The 25,277-nt window shown below is 32.1% G+C and overlaps 1 protein-coding gene and 1 pseudogene across 2 annotated transcripts in view; one reads left to right on the top strand and one right to left on the bottom strand.

Moving 5' to 3' along the window:
* Positions 1 to 25,277, bottom strand: part of LOC145284527 (serine/threonine-protein kinase DCLK1-like) — a 246,236-nt gene that overhangs the window by 143,333 nt on the left and 77,626 nt on the right. The gene's annotated exons all lie outside the window — the stretch shown is intronic.
* Positions 18,114 to 18,253, top strand: LOC145285260 (U2 spliceosomal RNA; annotated as a pseudogene).

Here is a 25,277-nt window from a genome sequence, read left to right as displayed (position 1 = left end):
AAAGCTAAATTTAATGTAACTGTTTAAACAACCTATACCTCATTTGATTCACCTTTTATTCTTCTATAATTTTACCTGTTGATATTTGACTTTTAATTGAAATATTCTGGAGGTCACGTCAATTGAAAAAAAAAAAATAACTTACAATTGAGGAGGCAAAACAGCAAATTCGCTTAAAACCAGCTTAAATTATCGCCTCTAAATCAGTTTAAATTATCCACCAACAGGCAACAAAGCATCTCCAATCGTAATTGTTGTTGTTCCAAGTTATACAACGTAACATTTAGTGCATATGTCACGACTTTCTCTTAGTAATCGTCAGGAGCTCATTAATCTCCACCTTTCTGGTTTATCCAATCGAAAAATCGGCCGCAGATTGAAATGTGATGAGAAAACGGTACGAAAGACATGTCTAATGCTGAAGCCATGAAATATAGATTCAATAAATCTAACACTGTTTTAATCAATAACTTTAAAAAATCCGCCAATGAACTAAAAAAAAACAAAAAAACAAAAACACCCAAACGTTAGAAAAGGCGATAAAACCAAGATATATGTAGTATTTTATAAAACTGAATATTTTCACAAAGTACTAACCATTTTAGATGATCCTGGAAAATTTAAGAAAGTAAAAAAAGGTTATGTTAATGATTTAAAAACTCAAGTGAATAAATTTATCCCAGAAAATAATGCTGTAACAGTCAATCTAAAACATTCCCTAATAATTGGTTACAATAATCCCGAAATCTAAAAACCCACCAACCCAACTTCCCATTTCGTCCCATAATCTCACAGGTGACAACCCAATATATAAGTTAACTAAAAAAAAAATCAACAAACTCATCACACTATATTTACCTTACAAATACAGCATTAAATCTACAGAACAACTCATAATGACGCAAACACAAGTTCACATATATAAGAAAATATTTAGTTTTAAAAAAAAATTATACGATAGATAAAAACCGAATGTGAGTGAAAAATTAGCGTTGTTCTATCGTTGACCCAAATTCGAACAATCAATGCCTCCGTAATTGTGCGTGTAATTGTGAGGCAAGGTTTGCGCAATCTCCAACCACACCTCTCTTGAATCGACAGTGTTAGGGTTCAGTGACAAGGACAAGTCCAGGACGACTGGAAACAATGCTGAGATAAGCGGAGAGCACATACAGCTCCCGGAAGTCCCAAATGGCTACCCATTTAGTACTGACCAGGTTCAACGTTGTGTAACTTCGGTGATCCAGCCGGAACCGGTGTGTCAACGTGATTATACCGTATTCGAACAATATGGTTTTAACAATAAAGAAGTGTCATAGATTTTTTCTTTTATTTTGTATATGAAATACTTTTATGAGTGCAATAACACGTAAAGGGGCAATAAAAACAGGCTATAATTAAAGTAACGATGTCAGTAAAATTTATTGTTTCAAGTGTTTATATGGACATGTTTTTTGCTGAGCGATTAAAATTGATGCTAACCAGTATACTGTTAGATAAATAAGGGCAATATATTGATCTACAATACGATGTGTAATAAACCGAAATCGGTCGGATTCAAAAACTTTGTTTAAAAGGTCGATATTTTAATCTGCCTAGCCTAGTTTCTGTCACAGATGCATATTCCGGCTAGGAGGATTATCAAAATGGAAGCATTTTTTAAAACTTATGTTGTACATAGCGGTTTTGTTTTCAACATTAAATATAATAAAAGCAAAATTTCCATGTCTTTAGCTATGCCAGCTTAATATAAGCATTTATATTTATTTAACAGAAACTTATTTACATTTTACAAATAACTGTCTACCGTTATAATAAGTAAAGATTGGTCCTGAACGGCATTAATGACATATTCATTTAATTGATGTACTACAAGAGTCATTATTTAACTACTTTTTATTCTATAGTTGGATGGAAAATATATGGGTTCATAACTTTCCCAATGATATTGGTAAAACATCCTGCAAAAACCTCGAACCTGGCATGTCGACTTTAGAGTACGCACTAGTAATCACGCCATTTTCATGTTAAGGGCTCAAAATTGAAAAATTGGTACGTTGCGGTTGTTGGTATTTTATCTGTTTGCTAACTGTTCCACAAATACGCATGTGTGAATTGTTCGCATGCTATAAATTAAAGAGGATTCTTTTTTTCTTCTTAATTCTCGCCCTTTATTTTTTTTATAGTTTTGATTGTATAATAAAATTTTATTCCTCAGCTTCCATTTAATAATAATAATAATAATAATAATAATAATAATAATAATAATAATAATAATAGTATATATATATATGACAGCCCCTATATATATATATCTATACATATATATATATATATATATATATATATATATATATATATATATATATATATATATATATATATGACAGCCCCTTTAAGAAATTCGTTTCTTATCGTTGAGCACTTTCAGTTGAATTAAAGTCAGTCAATTTAGCTCTTATGCATAGATCATCGTATAACGATTAGATCACTCTGACTGACGTAAATGAACATTTAAAATTAAAATGTTTAAATTCGACGTTATTTCACGCGGTTAATGGTAGCCGAATGGATTAGGTCTTCGCTAAATCGAGCCAGGGATGTCTCGTGAATGCGGGGTTCGAATCGTTCGACTGGTTTTAATCGTGACACCCTGCACTGAAGATTCCCGAAAGGATTAGACACTAGTGTCTGTAGGTATTTAATAATTATTATAGTAAAAAAAATAATTATATATATATATATATATATATATATATATATATATAGGATACATATTTGTCTCCTATATAAGTTCCATTGAAATTTGTTGAGCTTTATATTATCCCGATAAGTCCCCTCTTACAGAAGTGAATTTACTCTCTTCTTCTAATTCACTAAGTTATATATATATTATTATTATTATTAAATATTATTACGTGCATAAAAGTAAGTCATCTATAGACATGCATGTTTCAGAGTTTACTAGGATAGCTAGACTTAGTTGACAAGAATCGGACCTACCATTTAGATGACTTACTTTTATTCCCGTAATAATATTTAATAAAAAAAAAATAATTAAAAGATAACAAACAAAATAATACGGCAGAAAAAACGTAAACAAAGGACAGATACCTCCTTTCTTATAATAGGCGCTCAGGGAGCGGAAAGAAAGAAAATAGTACAGAATCGCTAATAAACAAATAAATAAATCAACAATCTTATATATATATATATATATATATATATATATATATATATATATATTATATATATGCGTATATGTATATATGTATATAGTTTATAGTATTAGTTTGCTAACATTTTCAATTAAATAATATACACTATGAGTAGATGTATCTCTATAAATAGATAGCTACTTTCGTATGCGTCGACTGATCGACAGTTCGACACATACGCTTTACATACTCAGCTCGTAGTTGTACTTCAGACCTCTTGAACGAAAATCTTAATATAACCGGACAGTAAGACAAGAGTAAATTTAATCGAACACGTTCAATTAAGGCGGGTGTCTTTGGCCATGACGTTAAGATGGCAAGTGATGAATATCGTATATATTGTCGCGTTGGTTTAATCAGCTTAAAGAAAAAATCCCCCGGGCTGATGGTTAGAAGAATCAAACAGTATCTGGACTGACGAGAGATTCAACTTACCAACAAATTAATTGTATAAAAAAAGAAGAGCGATTCAAAATAACAATATCATGGTCACCTCTCCAAACAACCGAAGTGTATATGAGTAGCAATGAGATGAAGCAGATAGCCTGTAGCGAACTGATGACAACTTAGCATACAGTTTTCTAATCGCGCCTGTTCAATAAAATGTCACTTTCTTTATTGATGTTGACAACCTTCAACTCTGGCTAATACCAGATGAGCGACCATTTGGGAAGGCTAGGCGCTGTATCTGCTTTGCGCTTATCTCGGCATTGTTTCCAGTCGTCCTGAACCTCCACTTGCTACTGGTATTCAACAATGTTCACTCAGCAGAGGTGTGACTGGAAATTGCGGAACTCTTGACACAAAGATTTAATGCGCAGACACCTTTACAGTGGGTATCCATAGTCTGTCAAGACTGAAGGAAGCCAATCTCTATACGCACTAATTCTAAAAAGGTTATGGAATGATCAATGTCAACAGCAAAATGAGACCAAGGATATTATTGAATTAGTTTGGAATTATTTGGGAGATGAGTAAATTGTATAATTTTTTTTATTTAATTATTTTATACTATTATCCCCATCCTCTAGTTGTTGTTTTCACGACGTTTCGACCGATTATTCCTTTGGCCTTCATCAGGTTAACCACGACGAGATAAGGATGTCGAATCCTCCAACTATATCCTATCCCGTCGCGGTTAACCTGGCGAAGACCAGAGAAATAATTCGCCGAAACGTCGTGAAAAACAACTAGAGCATAAGAATAATAGTTCAAATAGATAAAAATTAAAACAAAGGATCTTCTGATTTCATTATTGTCGAATAACTTTGCCTTTACAGAAAAAGGAGTTACTCCCCCTTGATCATATTATCGCCCTAGCAACTACGTTTGTATTAATACTAGTAGGCCGCGTGTCCATGCCCGGTCTAGATTACAGGTAAATAGATTTTAATTTATGCAGATTTCATATTTATTACCATAGAGCCAATATAACAGCTCGCAAACGCGCATATGCAAGTATCGAGCCGTGTACGAAATGACGTCACGGTAGAGAAAAAAGCAAAAGAAGAGAGATCACGTTAGAGACGTGGATGACGTCACGTCCACACCAAGAAATCACGCGAGGCGGGAGAATGAGGAAGTATATGTCGTTGGTACAAAAAAAGGAGTCACACAACTACTTGTCCTATGTTCCTTGCTACGTACTCTGTTACAACGTGCTGGGTCCAGAAATATCTACATGTTAACGCATATTTAAACGTGAGTAACGTTACCCCAATACTCTACTGAGTATTGTAGTGTCTCTAATTTATTGTACTGATTTCAAATATATATATATATATATATATATATATATATATATATATAGTTAGTTATAAAATATATATGGCGATTAAGCTACACTGAATATTCCGCGTTTCATCAACTCTAGGATTCTTCAGGCTTATGCGCATAAGCCTGAAGAATCCTAGAGTTATAACTAACTATATATATATATATACTAACAGACTGTCCGACCATACCTGATCTTAAAATACGCTTAAATATGATATTGTACCCGATATATAGTAGTAGTCGTCCGGCATGGTCTGGTGGTAAAATACGTTTAAATATAATATTTAATTTATACAAATTTCATATTTATTGTTATAGAGCCAATACGCTATTGATTATTATATTGTACCCAATATAGAGAATTGATTTCAAAAGTAATTAATATTTGATTTGGGTGCCATCATCTAGAATCCAAACAGAAACATGTAGCTGTGAAGCCTATTTTTTACCGTCTGATCTAAATTCATAAACATACATAAACTAAAAAAAAAAAAAATTGTTAATGACATAAATGTATATAAGCGCATGCGTAGAAATAACAAGTTTAGTTGACTTACGCTTGCCAAGTTCTAATTTTTTCAAACTCGACAGGCAACAAAATCCCACCCCTTCACAGTTGAGATCCCTAGATGTAAGAGAGCCTTCTACTCCAGTAGTTTCTTCCCCAGAACCGCTAGACTTTGGAATTCCCTTCCGGGTTCCTGCTTCCCCCAACTGTACTGACATGCAGAAGTTCAAATGTAACGTGAACCGATATCTTGCTGCTCAAGTCCCCACATAGTACCTCTGTAGCTTATGTTCCTGATAGTAGCCCCCTACATCAAAGTGGCAATGTGCCTTGTTTGGGGTGAAAATATAATTAAAAAAAAAAGGCTAGATGAGCTGCATAGATTTTCTATCATGCTTCACTTTTTTTTCAATGTTATTATCTTTTTTTTTTTTTTTTTGATTCCGGGGGCCACACATTTAAGAAAATCCTACAGAGAGGTATTTTTTTAAAAAGATTCTAAACATCTCTTTAAATGCAATTCTTTATATTTCTCTTGCACTTGGTTAATCGGGTATATTTGTTATCCATTTTTTAAAAATTAATTCATATGAGTCCAGTTGCTCGTATAATTACAGGAATGATGAATATTTTCTTAAGATTCCATTTTTTATATATATATATATATCATACATAAGACATTGGTAATATTGTTTCTCTCTCTCTCTCTTTATCTTTCTCTCTGTCACTCTCTCTCTCTCTCGACTCTGTTTAAAGTACTAACATTAGGTACACTGGCTTTAACTAGGGTTGCTACTTTCTCCTTCTTATTTCATTTTACTATATCATATTTAATAGCTCCGTTTTCTAAGTACGTAAAGTAGCGGCCATAACAATGTAATAATAGTCACAAGTGACGGTGTATGACTTATTTTTAACTTTTCTCTTTAGTATATGTTTCCAAGACATGATGCCACACTGGATATTCAATTTTCTTACAGATAGTCTAGTAGTGAGATTTACACTCTTCATTGTGTAGCATTGTATAGTAGCAGTCCAGCAGCAAAAACCTTACAGCTGGACCTCACTCTATACTTTTATGTGGCAGAACATGCTCTTTTTATCATTGCTGAGACCACTCCAGTCTTAAAAGCACTACTCATTAAACTTTCATAATGATGACCAATGACTATTTATACACGTCTCTCTTTCTCTTTCTCCATCTCTTTCACTCTCTCTCTATCTCTCTCTGCGCGCACACACACACACACACACACACACACACACACACACACACACACATATATATCTCTGACTACTTCATTTAATCACAGAAATAAATCTACGAAAATATAATTTTTGCGTAAATGTTCAATATTGACTTCAACAGTGCTCAATAGATAGGTAGAGCTAGGTAGCAAGTTATAAAAATATATATGCCAATTAAGCCACACAGAATATTCCGCGTTTCATTCTCGCAAGAATTTGTCAGGCTTATGCATAAGCCTTAATTGCCATATATATTTTTATAATTTACTATATATATATATTATAATTTATATATATATTTTATAATTTATATATATTTTTTATAATTTATATATATATAATTTATAATGTACTTTATAATTTACTATATATATATATTATATATATATATATTTTATAATTTATATATTTTTATAATTTATATATATATATTTTATAATTTACTATATATATATATATATATATATATATATAACTACTTCATTTATTCACATAAATTAAATATACGAAAGTATAGATTTATGCGTAAACTTTAAGTATTTACTTCAAAAGTGCTCAATACGTAGGTAGAGCTAGTTAGTAATTTATAAAATATATATGGCGATTAAGCTACACTGAATATTCTGCGTTTAATCCAACTATAGGATTCGTCAGGCGTATGTGCGAATTCTGTGGTTGCTTCTTGTTTTTATATATGTTGAGGATTTCTTGTTGGCCAATCAGCTTTCTAGTATCCACCGCGCCCCTTCCTATCAGCCAATGGGCATGCATTTTATCAAACAAAGGATCTGTTTTAGAACTAGGTTAGTGGTTTTAGGTAGACGTTCTCCTTTTTTTTATACATATAAATATACCTATGTGTACACACATACATGCACATATATATATACATATATATATATATACATATATGTGTGTGATCGTTTATGTATATTCATGTTTATTTAATTTATTTATTTGTTTGTTTTCTATTGTTAGTTTTAAAGCTATTTTGTATCGCTACCCTAGAATAAGTTTTATTTGGTGAACACAGTTGTTTGCTATTTCCCGCCTACAGTTTAATAGATTTTGAGGTTCTTTAAAGTACAGGATAGAAAATTTTTCATGGAGGCATAATTTACATGGGTCGTCTAAATGTCTGCATGTGGTAGCTTGTCTCATTATTTTCCATTCGACTACCGGCGAATGTCCGCTTTCTTTGAGTTCCCAGTATTTATTCGCTAGTGTTGTTTTTATACGGTGTTTTTTTTTTTTTTTTGAATGTGCTTTTGTGGTCATAGTATCGGGTTTTGAAATCTAAGGAAGTCATGCCTATGTAATATTTCTTGTTATTTGGGTTTTCTTGCGCAAATATTGTTGCTTGATAAACTATTTATTTTGGACTGGGCAAAGTGTGCGGTGTCTACAATTGCATTTATCTTGTTCGTTATTAGTATTTTTATTTATGGTATGGTTGTTCTTGTCCGGGGTTGGTTTGTTATTATTATTATTATTATTATTATTATTATTATTATTATTATTATTATTATTATTATTATTATTATTATTATTTGTGCTAGTGTTGGTTTTATTTCTCTCATGGTGTCTACTTTTTTTATTGTTTATTTTGTTGTTGTTTACATTGTTTTCATTTAGTATTTTATTATTATGTGCCTTAATTATCATCTCTAAATTTTCGCAACAACTGTAAGATAACTTCAAGGTATTTTTATTGAAGATTTTGTGTAAGGGGTTGGTTGCGGGAAAGTGTTTTTCAATAATTAATTGATAGTGGGTGGTTGGACTCAGGGTTACGTAAATACACTGATATATCCTCAGAAGAAATCAACCACCCACCATCAATTATAAAACATATTCCTAACTCGATCGTAAGTAGACTCAGTAATAACTCAAGCGATGAAAATGCATTTAACAGGTCATCCAATAATTACGAAACAGCCCTAAAAAATAGTGGATACAAAAATATCGATATCAAATATAAGCAACAAAACACCAACAACTATGATAAAATTAAAAATAGAAGAAAAAAAACTATAATTTGGTATACGGCCCCATACAATCAAATCTTAAAAACAAAACTTGGCAAGAAATTTCTAGATCTTATTGAAAAACACTTTCCCGCAACCAACCCCTTACACAAAATCTTCAATAAAAATACCTTGAAGTTATCTTACAGTTGTTGCGAAAATTTAGAGATGATAATTAAGGCACATAATAACAAAATACTAAATGAAAACAATGTAAACAACAACAAAATAAACAATAAAAAAGTATACACCATGAGAGAAATAAAACCAACACTAGCACAAATAATAATAATAATAATAATAATAATAACAACAACAACAATAATAATAATAATGATAATAATAATAATAATAATAATAATAATAATAATAATAATAACAAACCAACCCCGGACAAGAACAACCATACCATAAATAAAAATACTAATAACGAACAAGATAAATGCAATTGTAGACACCGCACACTTTGCCCAGTCCAAAATAAATGTCTAACAAAAAGCGTAGTTTATTAAGCAACAATAGTTGCGAAAGAAAACCCGAATAACAAGAAATATTACATAGGCATGACTTCCTTAGATTTCAAAACCCGATACTATGACCACAAAAACACATTCAAAAATAAAAAACACCGTATAAAAACAACACTAGCGAATAAATACTGGGAACTCAAAGAAAGCGGACATTCGCCGGTAGTCGAATGGAAAATAATGAGACAAGCTACCACATGCAGACATTTAGACGACCCATGTAAATTATGCCTCCATGAAAAATTTTCTATCCTGTACTTTAAAGAACCTCAAAATCTATTAAACTGTAGGCGGGAAATAGCAAACAACTGTGTTCACAAAATAAAACTTACTCTAGGATAGCGATACAAAATAGCTTTAAAACTAACAATAACAATAGAAAACAAACAAATAAATAAATTAAATAAACATGAATATACATAAACGATCACACACACACACACATATATATATATGTGCATGTATGTGTTACACATAGGTATATTTATATGTATAAAAAAAAGGAGAACGTCTACCTAAACCCACTAACATAGTTCTAAAACAGATCCTTTGTTTGATAAAATGCATGCCCATTGGCTGATAGGAAGGGGCGCGGTGGATACTAGAAAGCTGATTGACCAACTAGAAATCCTCAACATATATAAAAACAAGAAGCAACCACAGAATTCGAGCATAAGCCTGACGAATCCTATAGTTGGATGAAACGCAGAATATTCAGTGTAGCTTAATCGCCATATATATTTTATAAATTACTATATATATATATATATATATATATATATATATATATATATATATATATATAGGCATTATTTTTTCTCTTAAGAATATTTCATGACATAAAATAAACGTTTTTTGTCTATTAAATTTGTTTTTGATCTTTTCCAACTTTCGAAAAACGATCTTCACTTCTAGTATTTAATGAAATATACATACACTAGCGGAGAGGGGGGCGTAAAATACGCTTAACTATGATATTTTAATTTGTCCAGATTTCGTATATATTATTATGGAGTCGTTATTTCAAAAGTAATAGAAAGTATTTAGGTTCCATCAGCGAGAATCGAAACCGAAACTGTAGCATTCACATCTGGTGACGTTACCACTGTACCAACGTGACACATATATAAGCGGATTAAAAATTAAAAGTTAAACATAAACTAAAATGAATGTACAAAATTTTTAACGATTTTCAATTCTGACCAATTTTTGACCCCTTAAAAACTATTTTTACCGGCTAGGGATTTTTTAAAAGATCGGCCCATAAAAAAATCCAGTAATTTAAGGCCCCTAGCGCCGCTATGCGCCTTTTAGTTTTGGAGGAGATAGAGTTTGAAAATATGGAGACAGATCGACAGACAAACCGACAGACAGACCGACAGACATATAGCCGTTTATATATGAGATATATATGCGCGTGCGTGCGTGCGTGCGTGTGTGTGTGTGTGTGAGGCATCTGTGGTTCAAAAGAGTTTATGCTTTCTGGTTGGCCTATTGGCGAAATATTTATAACTTTCTAATTTGTATTGGGTAGATGTAAGAAACGTACATACACTAAAACATTGTTGATGTTGAATTTTTGCATCTTGTACGAGGGTCGTTCTAAATGTAAAGCGTCCTATTATTTTTTAACCAAAAAGTTAAAGAGCTACGAAGGCGGGAGTAATGCTATTAAAACAAGCGACCTTTTGTGCCCCAGAATTTATTTTTCTACATAGCTACCACCATTCTCATGGCACTTTTGTCAGGAATTCAACGACTCACCTCTGCTTCTGACGCACATCCATGACAGAGGTTGCTTTGTTAGAGTCTTACAACGTCAATATATGCAAAAGAGATTAAAAACTTTCAGATCATGAATGCATAAGTTCAGTCATCAAAACAATGCAATTTGCAATCCCTTTTTGATAAACTCCGCCGGAATAAAAATAGGAGACATTACTTTTAGGACGCTCCTGGTATACGTAATTATGAATATGTCATAATGTTGTATCTTATAAATTGTTATAGTGGAAATGGTAATTAATAAAAACTGAAGAAAGTGCTCAATACTGTTGTAGAGCAAATATGCGTTTTATTTTTTATTACCGTATATATATATATATATATATATATATATATATATATATATATATATATATATAAAATATAAAATATATATGGCGATTTTAGGAGCTTTACTCGAAATTAACAGTGATTCAGTTTTTTATCAGTTACTAACTAGCTCTACCTGCGTATTGATCACTGTTGAAGTAAATACCTTCGTATATTAATTTTATGTGAATAAATGAAGTATATATATATATATATATATATATATATATATATATATAGTACAAAACTTTGTTGAAATTCAAAGACACACATTTTTTTCTTTTTTGTAAGTCTTTGAATTTCAACAAAATTTTGTACTATATATGCTTTGCACCATTGGGCTTTACTCGAAATTAATGGTGATTCAGTTTTTATCAAAACAGTCTCTACCAGTTAAACGAAAGCGGTATACATTGAAATTAACAATACTTCCAAAATAAACATTTATAATATATATATATATATATATATATATATATATATATATATATATATATATATATATATATATAGGATTTAAGAATTTGTTGTTAATATGTACGTCATAAAATTCATTTTAAAAAGTTAAAAGTACTCGAAGCCATCTTTATTAAAACATACCTACAATCACGTACGAATTCAGTAGCAAGATTTAAAAATTTTTTAAAGTAATACAATTTATCCTGTGGCGGTCATTCTAGCGTTCCAGAATTTAAGTTGTAAACCTTTCTCCCGGAACTGCACTTATTCGTATGACAAAGCGCGCTCCAGACGCTCGTGCACAGTCATCGTTCATCTGTGCAAAGGTGCATTGAGAATCGTGGTGGCTATGTAGAAAAATAAATTCTGGAGTAAAAAAGGTCGCTCGTTTAACTGGTACTACTTCCGTCTTTGATAGCTCTTCAAGTTTTTGTTTAGTTAAAATAATAAAAAGGCTTTTAGAACGACCATCGTATGACGCTGGCACCAAATTATCGAAACTTACTGTTTCGTATTAAAAGCTATTTATTCAATGAACATAACTTATTTATTAAAGCTACGGCATAGATTACCGAAGTTAAGCAACGTTGAGTCTGGTCAGTACTAAAATGGATGGCTATATGGGAATTCTAGATGCTCTACGTGCTCTTCGTTTATCTCGGCATTTTGTTTCCAGTCGTCTAGCACTTCTCTTTTTCACTGGAGCCAAACAGTGTCGATTCAATGAGAGTTGTGGTTGATATTGCGCAACCCTTGCAGCAAAATTACACGCGCAGCTACCCTTGCATTGTCTTATGAGACTGAACGGAAGCATCTTAGAGATACAGTCTTATAAGACAACATGACATAAAACAAGAAACACTTTGGGTTGAGGTTATTTCTGTATTTCTCGTAAAAAAAACAAATGATATAGCGCAGAGAGAATCCTTATGTAGTGTATAGTTTTCGTATAGATACATAAACAAAAAAACTCAGCACGTTCGCAGTATGCCATCTGCAATGCGAATGCAGTTCCTGTAATAACAGCATGCGTCTCCATATTTGCTTGCATCCCCACGGCTGCAAAGTTCAGCGTGTTGGCAGTATATCATCTGCAAGTCGAATAGGGTCTCTCTAATACCAGCGTGAGTCCGCAATCAACTTTCCTTTATCATAAGAAATTATTCCATACGTTTTATAATTTCCTTTTTTATTACATTCAACTGTTTATAAGCAGCGAGAAAAGGAGGAATACGAATAAAGAGAGAGAACAAAAAAAAAAGCGTTCGTGTGCGTACGTCACGGAAACGAGAGTGATAGAAACGTTCTAAAATAAGAGCGGTGAGAATAGGTGAGTTGGTGAGTTGATTGCAAATTACGGCTGATTATAACAATAAAAATGGAAGCTTACATTTTAAATCATACGTTCATCTTGTAGTCAAAGAATATTTTAACATGTATTTTGTAGAATTAAATACATTAGAAAAAAACAGCCTTAAGGAAACAAACGTTGATTCAGAAAGCTTCATATAGAACATTATAATAATACGTGATGGAATCTGATTATATAGGTTATAAGCATGTTTTTCAAAAGTACTTTGTAAATCAGAGAGAGAGAGAGAGAGAGAGAGAGAGAGAGAGAGAGAGCGAGAGTTGAACCATGCTTTGATAGGTCACCTGCTATAAAGTGCGTCTAGAGATGATATGCACTACAGATAGTTTCAAGTATTTCTTGGCCATGACGTTGGGGCATTAGAATACACCGACTGCCCCCCTGCAGAGGGTAAAAGTCCCTCAATGGGGGTCCTGGATATAACCTTAAACAATATCCAGTGGTGAGGCCCCAGCTTGTGGGCTTTGGGGAGTGTGAAGCCACCCTTTAATTACCATTGCTCCCAGGTTCACTCTGACCCGAAGTGGTAGTAGCTGTTAGGGTACCAACTATGGGTTAAATAGAAACCGACGTGAAAACAACAAATATATTCTATTTAAAAATTTTTCTTCAAAATCTTTGGATTCGGCATTAAATAACCCGAAAAGGGTTGATATGCTGTAAAACAAAAACAACCAACCAACCAATCAAGTATTTCTTAAAATATTGATTTTTAAATATTTAATTATATAATTTGTAGCCCACATGTAGGCAAATAAGTTTCAACCACTAAAATCTCGATTCTCTATTTGGGATAAGACTTTTTGCAAGTTTTTGATATTTATTGTATTTTGCTGTGCCAAGAGATTATTTGCAAGTGGTAGAATTTAGCAAAATTGCTCGCAAATAAAGAACGAACAATGGATGACAAAAATATATAATTCAAGAAATTGGCAAAGGAAATTCGTCTCTACAAATTTCGAAAGCTTTAAATAGGGATCATCAAACAATCAAGAAAATTTGTCGAATGGGAATTAAACCAAGAAAGAAAAAAGAACAGATTGAATTCAGGAAATTAATTAAGCGTGATTTGTGTTGTATTTGTAGAGAAGTAATTAGGAACGCAAATGCATCAAGTGCTTTCATATATGAAGCAGTTGGACGTCCTAAATTGTCAAGAGAAACAAGATGTAAAGCGTTAAGGGAGTTTGTTGATGTAAGAAATCAAACCGAAAATCATATTTTAACAAAGAAACATAAAAACAGGGGAGGTTACTGTGGGCAAATATACGAAAACAGATTTTAATAAAGTTTTGTTCACTGAAGAGTCAAGAATCCCGCTTGATGAGCCCGAGGATGGGTTTGTAACTAATATGACTCGAAACATTTTTTTAAACGTCAACAAGGGGGCGGATCCATCATGATTTGGGCTGGGGTTATTTGCAATGAATTAGTGGGTCAATTTTAAGTTGAAGATAGCGTTGAAGATAGTTACTGTGAGTTTTTGGGTTAAGATTTCTTTGAACGGCTGGATAAACAAACTATTTCCAAGAGGAGATCTATGATTTTTATGCATGACAACGCACCAAGTCATCAAAGTTTACACAATCATGGCTGAAGGAAAGGTTGTTTTTTTTTTTTTTTTGAGAGACGCATATAGACTGGCCCCAAATAATTGTGACTTAAATCCGATTGAGAACATGTGGAGCATTCTCAAAAGAGAAATTTATCGCAATGCGAGGCAATTCAATAGCAATCATGACCTTTGGGAAACGGTTATGGTTGCTGCAAATAATATATAAACTTCTACAATTGGAAATTTATCATCAGATGTTGATAACAGGCCGGTGAGAGTCTTTGAAATGAAAGGTGCATCGGTGCGATAAATGGTGAAATTTTTTAATGTTGTAATATGTTTTAATATTTTTTAAATATGTTTTAATATGTTTTATTGTATTTTAATATGTTTTATTATGTTGTATTATTTTTAAATATGTTTTATTATGCTTTAATATGTTTTAATATGTTTTATTATTTTTTGTTTTAATTTTTGTAAAAAAACATGTATGTTATGATATTATCTCTAAAGCCTTTCTATAAATTGATATAAAATATTAGAACGTTTTTTCCTCTCAGAGAAAGTATGATAAACGTAAAAATGATATTTGCTAAAAAAAAAAAACGATTGACAGTCGGATTATTCTGTTTTGTTAGTAGTTATTATTATTTTCAAGGCTAAAAATTGTCATTTTAGGTGAGTACAAATCTATATATGCAATATCCAAATCTGGAAAAATGGTGGGATCCTTCTACCGCTCCAGAATATATCTCACTGTTGATGCAATTCTCTATCTATATAAAAGCCAAGTACGTCCAAGGATAGAGTACTGCTGCCACATCTTGGCAGGAGCTGCTAAAAACAGCCTATCCTGCCTTGACAGAGTACAAAATAGGCTTAGTGGCGGATGCCCTGTTCTCTTCCCTGCAACGTCTCTCCCACAGGAGAGACGTTGCAGGGAAGATATTTCGTCTTTCGTCACCCGGGCAAAAGTTAATTACCAACTCTTTTTTTTCACGTTCTTTTCTTCCTTCGCGGTACGGGTTCGAGTCTGCCTGCTTGCTTACTACTACTACTACTACTTTTTTGTAACGCCTCTAAACACCTGGGCAACGTCGGGCATCCCGCTAATCTAATATATAAAAGGCGAAATGTGTGCGTGTATATGTGTGTTTGTACGTCTCGCAAAAGCTTCCGACAAAGACGACGGAACCTGATGAAACCGGTATCGTTTTAAACGACGATCCTTCGGACGACATATATCGAAAAATTGACCAAAAAAAATAATTCCTATACCATAAACTCGACTTTTTTGTACAAGGAGGTGTCGGTTTTTGCATTGCCATTTTTTGCAAGCCATTGTCTCTTTTCGATTGACTAGCCTTAATTTCAATGTTCTCAACTTCTGGTCGGGCGATGGAGACATTGACTAAGAGGTCACATCTTTTTACTTCCTCATTCGCGTTACGGATTCGAGCCTGCCTTTCTACTACCATTTTTTTTAAAAACACCTCTTCCTACGGTTGTCTTTCCCCCCGCCTCGCTACTACCACTTATCCTTTTTTTTTTTTTACATCACCGACGGCCTTTACTACACTACCTAAACACCCGGGCAACGCCGAGCGTCCTCGCTAGTATCTAATAAGATGTAGACTGATGCTTTGTAGGGCACGTGTTAGAGGAAAATTGTGCATTTTATGTCCAATTCTGCACATTATTACATATTATTTTACTCACATTCACGCCTAACAAAGCATATCGCCACTTGGACGTAAAGTGCTACTATTTGGGACCATGGCTAGGAAGGATTAACAAGATGTTGGTTTACGTTACATTTAAGCTTCTGCATATCAGTACAGACAAGGACGCAGGCAGCACGAAGGGATTTCCAAAGACTAGCTGTTCGAGGGAAGAAACTATTACAGTAGAAAAATTTTTGGCGTTTAGGGACCACAACGATGAGTGAAGGGATGAGATTTTGTTGCTAAGCGGGTTTTTCCTGAGTATGTACGTATTGCTAACAACCTTGTTTTAAAATTGTGGCAAACAAATATGAATTCATCTAGTATTTTTGTTAAAAAATGATTTATATATATATTTATATCACAATCGTTTATATTGATGTATTTACCAACTTCCGGTTGTCCTCGTCGTGTCTGAATGGTGTGCGTGTATTCTAAAACTTCGGCATTGACAACTGTCCCGTTTGGACATATGCCAGATTCATTAATTATGAAACATAGGATTTACTTAAGTAATCGTGATTTATCACTATATAAAAAATAAATAAATAAATTGCACAAACAATGAAATAATCGTATTATATTTTCGTTACTAAAAAACGCTAAACAAAAAAAAAATGTCCTTTTGTCCTCGCAGGGGGTCTCTTTTCAAGGGAGAAAATTCTTGCATGCAAAAAAAAATTGTAATATCATGTTACACAAAAAACGCTGGTTTTTATTCTTTTAAATACGCTCTCCCATCTATAATAGGTCTGTTAGTTTGTCGGTTTGTAACAATATTTTTTTTTAGCCGCGTGAAAGCGACTCTATACGTAACTCCGTAGGTCCGTCGGTCGGTCTGTCGGTCTGTCCGTAACACTTTTGTGCTTGGCCTTTTTGGTTAAGATCAAAGGTGTGTTGCTAATAGATACTGTTCTTAGCTTTTTAAGCTTTTCTTGGCCCTTTGGCCATGTTTTTCTTCCAAATTCAAGAACTTTTTATTTTCCAATGAATTGAACTTTTCACACACACACACACACACACACACGCACACATTTTAATAATAATAATAAAAATTTAATTTGCACACACACACATACATACAGAAATTGTATATATATCCTTTCTTGCAAAAACGCTGGGGTTTTTATTAGTTAGTTTAGAGTCCACAGAGTGAATGAGGTATTGTGGTAAATGTTGCCAGTCAAGAGTAAAGTCGCCAAAGACTCCAATTTTTACTTTAGTTACAAAGACCCTGCAACACTCCCTCCCCAGATCTTATAAGGCCTTGTGTCGAAATTCGTTTTGTCTTTTGGAGATTTTACTTTTTTAAATTTTTTAATTTTATATTGAAACTTTTTTATTGTAATTTTTTCTTTAAACGGAATAAATTAAATATGAAAATCAAAGTATATTATCTGTTCCGGCAGATACTGCAAGCAAAGAACATATGTGGGGTTGCCCCCACATATAAGACCTTGGTCAATGTAGGGGCAACCCTTCATACCAATTGTCTCTATCCAGCTCCCTAACTCCACTGGGAGTTGGTCCCCATTTCCCCTTCACTCCTTACATTAAAAATCGGCCTTGTGCCTAATTTGCCTAGGTGGGGGAGCAAATAAATACAGCTTTTCTTGGCCTTTTGGCCAAGATCAAAGTGTAGTATCTGTTCTTACTACATGCTGTACTTATGTTCGTAACTTTGTGATATAAAGTGGGAGATCACTTATCTGTTTTAATTTTATGTAAAATGATCACCAACTTTACAATCAATCAGTCTCAAAGCCATTCAAAGTCATTCTCCAGATCATTCAAGTTGTTTTTGAAGGATTTCAGCTATTTTTTAAGCATTCAAGTCATTCTTAAGGTCATTCAATTCATCCTTAAGGTCATTAAAGTCATTCTAAGTCATTTACTTTTTATTTAAGTCATTTCAGCCCATTTTTCGGTCATTTTAGTTTATCTTTAAGAATTTCATGTCAATCCTACATTCACACATTCCTTCATTACACGAGAGCACTCGACTAATGGCTAGCGGCCTTGTTTACTTCTAGGTCGAACTTTCTTAAAATTGATTCTTTATTTGGGACGAAAGGTAAAAACATAGGTCTAAGACTAGGGTTGGGAGAGGTTTTAGGCTATTTTATGAGCGCAATTTTCTTTGTTTCTGTAAGCTTAAGTTTGGAATAACACTTCCTTCTCGCCTTAGCTTAAGTTGTAAATTTCCTGTTAAATGTCTGTTCGAAATATAATATTTTATAGTCTTTCAAACTTAAATTTAAAATAGCATTCCTGTTGGTCTATCAAACTTAACTTTTTAAAATATCCTTTTCTTCGGTCTCCTAAGCTTAAGTTGGCAATACAATCTCATTTTGTCTGTCATGTTCTTCGATATTGGAACGAAATTTCGGAAATCGTAATACTGAATTTTACACGAAAACGATGTTATCTACATATTCATCGCATTTTTAAGATTATTATATCCAAAAATTACGAAAATCGGTAAGGTAGATAATTATTTATTAAAGAAAATAAAAAATAGAATTTGATAAAAACAGTCATAAGACACAGGAAAGTACAAAAGAGAGGTAATTTTCTGTTTCAATTTAAACAAGATGGCGGCAATTTTTTATCTGTTATCACGATTAAAGTTTTTTTAAATAATAATTCAGTAATATTCAGGTAATTCCGACTGCATAATTTGGAAGCTACTATTGTAACTTATTAGAATTGAAAAAATATCAGTTGAAACCATTGTTTTTTATCTGAAAACTCCATTTATCGACTACAAAATTTCGTCGCAATAGTGTAAAAGCGCCGAATTGTCTTTTATCTGCTATGCTTAAGTTTTAAAATAGCGTCTTGTACGGCATATTTACAATAAATTTCCATTGACTAAATATAATGTTATTTGAGCAGAAAGTTTCAAGACCAAATAAAAAGCTAAAATAAAATACTATTTTTAACGTAGACAAATAAAAACAAATACCATAGGATTACACTTAACATGCCAAAGAAAATGAAATAGCATTGTCTTTGGTCTGTTACGCTGAAGTTTAAAATAGCAATAAATTGCTCTGTCAAGCTTAAGTTTCAAAAAGCATTTTCTTTGGTTTGTGAAACTTAAATTTGAAACAGCGTATTTGGAGAATAAAATTTTGCTCTCATTATGTTAGCCATGACCAGGTAGAAATAGTAATCTATTCGAAATTGTATTCTAGTATCGTCCGTACTGAGTACTGAACTTTTAAATTGCAGAAAACTGCCACTTAGAATTGATTTTTACTTAGCACTGTTATCCGCTGAGACACCTTGCAGACTTTGTGACATCATCCAGTCGAAGTAAGTAGATTTTACTTCCTTCACTCATATTTGATGTTTTGGTGACGATAATGAGAGCTAGCATGAACTCTGCAACATGTTGACTTTCCTAAATGATAAAAGAGTTGCCTCCCTTACATACATTAAGTCACCATCGTAAACGTGAACTTCACATATGATAGCGTTCATAACAGCCGTCATTACTGCTCTTCCTATTGATAAATCCCAATTATTTAAATGATTTTTTAAAATGAATACGGCATAATCACGTTGACACACCGGTTCCCGCTGGATCACCGAAGTTAAGCAACGTTGAACCTGGTCAGTACTAAATGGGTGATCATTTGGGACTTTCAGGTGCTGTATGTGCTCTCCGCTTATCTCGGCATTGTTTCTAGTCGTCCTGGTCTTCTCCTTGCCACTGGGCTCAAACAGTGCCGATTCAGGAGATTGCGCAATCCTTGCCTCACAATTACACGCGCTACTGCCCCTAAGTGGTATCCTTTGTCTTTCAAGACTGAACGGAAGCATGGGATTTAAATGATGAAAGATCGTACATACCCCCCCCCTAACATTGTAAAACACAGACAATATGGTTGTGGGTTCAAACTTGCAAAACTTATACACGCTGATGATCGGTGGTGCCGTGAAATACACGAGAATGTGGATTACTTTTATATTTAATTTCTTGCTCATATTCATTCGTATTTTATCCGCTTCTCACGTACTCTCCTCCCCTCCGCATTCTCTCTCTGTCTGTCTGTCTCTCTCTCTCTCTTGTGTTATCCTTTCTTCTTTTATTTTTCTTTCTCTTTTAATTATTTACACCATTCACCGTGTTGTCTCATTATTCGCCATCTATTTCCGCCATTGGTCCCATGTAAAGTAATCGATTATGTGCAGTGACAAGATACAAAAACGATTACCATAGATTTAGAAATATTATAAACTGCAAAAGCATAGATTATTCGTATTATTTGGATTCTCGAACTTCTCTTCGCATCTTTTGTGCCATTCTCATATTTCGATCGATGTAACCTCCGACCATCTTCAGATGCATCATGTACAACTCGAGAATTTGGACGGAATTTTGAACGGACTCTAAATTTACTTCACGGAGGTAGCATGCTCTTGTTCCATCAACCATGATTGGATAGAGGTTCTAAGTAATTCGCAATTGTATTTTTCGGTCGCCGGCACTGAGAGTTGAACCTTCAACCTTCAGGATAATATCACTTTTTACAATTGATTTTCCCAAGTACTCTAACCACTGCGCAAATGGTCCTTGTGTGAACAGTAGTCCGCAAATTCACAATTATACAATTAACCAATCCTCATCTCAAAAAATCAGAAACGTACAATCATAGATATTCGTCTAGTGGACAATCGGTTTTGTGCATGGTAGCAGAGAAGTGAAGAAATAAAATAATTATTCGTTATTTATATTAATATATAATACGTAGGATTAATTACTAATATTAATATACGTAGGATTAATTACTAATATTAATATACGTAGGATTAATTACTAATATTAATATACGTAGGATTAATTACTAATATTAATATACGTAGGATTAATTAGTCAGGTAGGTATTTTGTTTTTTTGTTTATATATTAGAAGTAAATAATTTCTGTATGAAGAGTTATCCGAGTTCCTATTTTACGAGTTCATTTTTCTCGTCTATATAAATAAAACAGTAGATGCATGTATGTGCGCGTGTGTTTGTGTGAAAATATTTAACCGATAAACTCTAAAACTACTAGTCACATAACACTGTAATTAACATATAATAGTAGTCATACACCAAGGATGGTTTATAAGGAGTAAAATATTTGTTTTGGGTGATGAATAAGGCGTACAGAAACATGTCGGCAAGCTAAAATGCAAAATGTTAATTTCAACTTGCCGACATATTTCTGTTACTTTTGCGCATGCTCAAATTCATTCATAGCTTGAAGTTGCTTAATTTTAAATCTTTCTTATCTGCCTGTCAATAGCTCAAACGATAGGGGACGCTGCTGCAACGCTAAATGTTTTGGTTTCAATTCTAGCTGATGGCACTCAAGTGCTTTTTAACTTTTGAAAGCAGTACTCTATATTAGGTAAAATATAATATTCAATAGAGAATTGGCTTTGTAATAAGAAATACGTAATCTGCATGAATTAAAATATATCTAAACATATTTTACGACCGGGCAAGGCCGGGCAAGGCCGGGCAACGCCGCTAGTGACAAGAGTAAAAGGAAATTGCATAATAATTATTCGATTAATTTGATTTAAAATGTAGAATTCAATGAAATAGATAGTCGTATTGAAAATGCCAACTTATACAGATGCGAATCTAAGGGACTACAAAGTCGATAAAGGAGAAAAAAAAAATGAGTAATGGAAAGGGAGGTGTAAGACTTCTTTAGATTTCAAAACCAGATATTATGACCATAAAAGTACGTTCAAACACAAAAAAACACATCAAATGAAAACAGCACTAGCAAACCAAGACTGAGAACTCAAAGAAAGTGGACGTTCGCCAATAGTCGAATGGGAAATAATAAGACAAGAAAGTACATTAAGGGACCTAGACGATTCATGTAAATTATGTCTGAATAAAAAATTCGCTATCCTATTCTTTAATGAACCCAAACATCTATTAAACTGTAGGAGAGAAATATCGAACAACTGTGTGCAAAGGATAAACATTACTCCAGGATAGCGATACGAAATAATCTTAAAATTGACAATAACAATAGAAAAAAATCAATCAATAAAAAAAAAAAATAAAGTAAAAAATAAATAAATAAATAAAAAGTAATAAATATAATAAATAAATAAAACAAAAGAAAATAAGCAGACATACTTCTTAATAATTATATATATATATATATATATATATATATATATATATATATATATATAAACTAGCATAATATCCGAAATATAGACTAAAACACAAAATAACAGATCTACCTACACTTAGGTTGAAAGTAGATCAGCTTACTACAACAAAGGATACCAGCCCTTCCCATAAAAACACACAAAGGTAAACCTGAGCACAACTATTCCTTTGTCCTGTAAGTGCCCTTCCATCGGTTGATTAGGATGGGTGCGGCGGCAACTAGAAAGCTGATTGGGTAACTAGAAAATTCAATGGCATGTGCGTATATAAAAAGGCGCGCTAACCACACCTTTTCGTATAAGCCTGACGAATTCTCACGAGAATGAAACGCGGAATGTTCTGTGTAGCTTAATTGCCATATATATTTTCATAACTTACTGCCTAGCTCTACGTATGTATCGAGCACTGTTGAAGTAGATACTGAAAATTTACGGATGAAATTATATCTTTGTATATAAATGTATGTGATTAAATAAAATAGTTATACACACACACACATACACACACACACACACATATATATGTATATGACTACTTCATTTAATCACAGAAATAAATCTACGAAAATATAATTTTTGCGTAAATGTTCAATATTGACTTCAACAGTGCTCAATAGATAGGTAGAGCTAGGTAGCAAGTTATAAAAATATATATGCCAATTAAGCTACACAGAATATTCCGCGTTTCATTCTCGCGAGAATTTGTCAGGCTTATGCATAAGCCTTAATTGCCATATATATTTTTATAATTTACTATATATATATATATATATATATATATATATATATATATATATATTATATATATTTTATAATTTATATATATATATATATATTATAATTTATATATATATTTTATAATTTATATATATATTTTATAATTTATATATATATAATTTATAATATACTTTATAATTTACTATATATATATATATATATATATATATATATGCATTTTTATGCGTATCCTGTATTATCACTTGAATTTGTATCATCCGCCCTGCTTCCATTGATGTTATGATTATTGTGTAACAAAAATCATTTTTATAAATATTATATTTTTATATAATTTTGATTTTACCTGTGCCTATTTTCATTTTGTACTTTTATTCAGTTTCATCATCTTTTTATTAAAATATTCTATTATTATAATTTATTTTTATTTTTATTATTTTTAAATTTTATTGTTGTTATTGTTATGTTTTAATTATTGTTATTTTTATTTTTTAATTATTGTTATTGTTATGTTTTAATTATTGTTATTGTTATTTTTTAATTATTGTTATTGTTATTTTTTAATTATTGTTATTGTTATTTTTTAATTATTGTTATTGTTATTTTTTAATTATTGTTATTGTTATTTTTTAATTATTGTTATTGTTATTTTTTAATTATTGTTATTTTTTAATTATTGTTATTGTTATTTTTTAATTATTGTTATTGTTATTTTTTAATTATTGTTATTGTTATTTTTTAATTATTGTTATTGTTATTTTTTAATTATTGTTATTTTTTAATTATTGTTATTGTTATTTTTTTAATTATTGTTATTGTTATTTTTCTCAATTATTGTTATTGTTATTTTTTAATTATTGTTATTGTTATTTTTTTAATAATTGTTATTGTTATTTTTTAATTATTGTTATTGTTATTTTTTAATCATTGTTATTGTTATTTTTTAATTATTGTTATTGTTTTTTTTTTAATTATTGTTATTGTTATTTTTTAATTATTGTTATTGTTACTTTTCTCTATTATTTGTTTTCGTTATTTTCTAATTTGTTTTATTCGTTTTTTTTTTAAGTGTATTTTTTATGCGTGATAATTTTAAGGAGGACACAGATTGTTACATCTTTTTAATTACTATGAATTTTCTGGTGAAAAATATTAAGTTGGTGATGTTTTGTTTAACTTTTTTGTACAGGCATTTAAAATTTTCGTTGACTCTTGAAAGTTCAGTATGTTATTGCTATACATTTTATGAGATGCCTGACAAATTTGTATAATTTGAGATTTAAATGAACACCCTACTTAAGTCTGATTGTCACAGCTGGTAAATTTCAAAAATGCAATCTGGACATAAGGCAACGTTAGAAGGACGATATACAATAAAATTCCGCTTTAAACTTGGAAAAAAATGCCATATAAACGTATGGAATGCTTCAGACCGCTTTTAGTCTGTCTTGCATAAATCGAGCATCAGTTTTTGAGTGGCATAAGAGATTTAAGAAAGGCAGGGAGTCTATGACGGATGATGAGAGGTGTAGGAGGAGTAAGGAAGTCAGAACACCGGAGTTGATGGGCCAAATAAAGAATTTCATGGATAAGGACCGTCGTATGTCTATAGAGACAATACGCGCACATTTTGGTGTCAGTGTGGAAACTGTACACACAATTATTCGTGAGGAACTGAAGATGCGGAAGATTTGCGCAAAGTTTGTCCCAAGGATGCTCCATGAGGACAGTTCATCACCCTCTCTATAGTCTGGATATAGCTCCTTGTAACTTTTGGTCAACCCTTAAGCCCAAGGAAAACTTTAGAGGCTGTCGTTATCTATATATATAAAAGCGAA

This window comes from Euprymna scolopes, chromosome 9 (assembly GCF_053919585.1).
Source record: "Euprymna scolopes isolate OS-2025 chromosome 9, ASM5391958v1, whole genome shotgun sequence".
Taxonomy (NCBI): Eukaryota; Metazoa; Mollusca; class Cephalopoda; order Sepiida; family Sepiolidae; genus Euprymna; species Euprymna scolopes.
Note: the sequence above shows the minus strand (reverse complement) of the source record. Positions and strands in the feature narration are given on the sequence as shown.